Below are 1,713 nucleotides of genomic sequence, written 5' to 3' on the forward strand. Positions count from 1 at the left end.
AAGTTCCTTTTTGGTGTATCGTGAAGGGCAGACATTGCTCAGAGGGCTCAAGACCATATCCAGTGATGAAATCCACAGGACAGACTGTTTAATGCTTAGGCCAGGAATACTTTCTTACTTAGATTCATTCTGTGCTCAGGAACAATCAGTCTCATACCTGGTGGTGCTCATAGGGCAATACAGGAGTCAAACTCAGATCTTAGATTCTAGTACTTTCAATTATATTTAGAGTCTTTAGAACCTATCCAGGAAATTCTCAGCCAGATAGACCTGCAGCTCAGACCATAGAAAGTGGGACTACTCAAGCCCTATAGTGTTGGGGATTATCCAGGCCATCCTGGCTGTGTCTTGTGGTGCTTAAAAGTTCATGTGGTACTGGGGGATCAAACTGTATGCAAGGCATGCTTCTCAAACCCTGTACTATCTTTTTTTACCCCCAGATATATTGTTAGGGAGAAAGTTTGATTATTATTTGATTATTTGTTAATAAATGTAAGACAATAGGAACTTTATAATCATGAGGTAAATTTTTATATTTATGTAGAAATCTCAAATGCATGACTCAATATACTCATTAATATCAAAACAACTTTCTCCCAGTTTTATGAAAACTGGAATTAACTTTGCTTGCAGATCATAGAATTTTCACATGGAGAAGGGAAGACAAAGACCACAGAGAGAAGGTTCCATTTCTCTTCCAAGTCTTAGTGCTAGGATTTGATCCACAGGTTTAGTTTTATCTGGGAGATTTTGTTTGTGGAGAAATAAGGAGCAGACAACAGTGAGCCCCTGCATATTGTTCTTTATCCTGACTGCAATAGAGCTTTGCTGTTCTCAGAAAGATGGCATGTCCTAAATTGTATATATATATATATATATATATATATATATATATATATATATATATATATATATATATATATATATATAGGTGGGATGAAAGTTTGAGCACCAAAATCAATTTACATAGAAACTATGTTCTAATTCTTTTATTTTATTTGGTTTTTGTCTCTGACTGTGCCCAGAGCTTATTCCTGGCTCAGGAGTCATTTTAAACAGTGCTTAGGGAAGCATATAGTGTTGGAACTCAAACAAAGATTGATCATGTGTAAGACAAACTAACCTCCTTCTGGCATGTTTCTAATTGTTTAATAGGATTTTAGACTTCTCTGTGTTTTACAGATATTTAACATCTTTTTCTTGTTTAAATTTGTTAAAGATTTACCTTGGTTGTTTTTTGATTAATCTCTCCAATTTATAGGAGGGATTATTAAGACATTCTATCAATTCAAAGAAAGATGTATTAAAATTTTCTACTCTAAATTAGATTGTCAATCTTTCCCTAAAGCTTCAGTTTTTTCTCATATTTTATAGTACATATTGTCATTACTAGGTACATAGGAGCATATGTTTGGTAAGTTTTTTTGTAATTGTTCATTTATAACAAATCTTGCTTTAGCACTGACATTTTACTTGGAAGGTATAAACTCAGACCAGCAGAAGTGAGAAGAGAAGAAAAGGAAGTGAGATGAGGAGAAATGTAAGTCTAGTGCTAGCTATCAGTTGCCTGACCACTACTTTCATAGTGGTCCAGAAGGCACAGCACTTTGTTAAGAATGAGTCTCCTCTATAACTTTGAGCTTTCCTCCCAAGAGTTACATGAAAAGAAAGGGCAAAATTTATATGATACTCTCTTTGTTCTCACTTATCATA

This window comes from Suncus etruscus, chromosome 7, assembly GCF_024139225.1.
Source record: "Suncus etruscus isolate mSunEtr1 chromosome 7, mSunEtr1.pri.cur, whole genome shotgun sequence".
Classification (NCBI taxonomy): Eukaryota; Metazoa; Chordata; class Mammalia; order Eulipotyphla; family Soricidae; genus Suncus; species Suncus etruscus.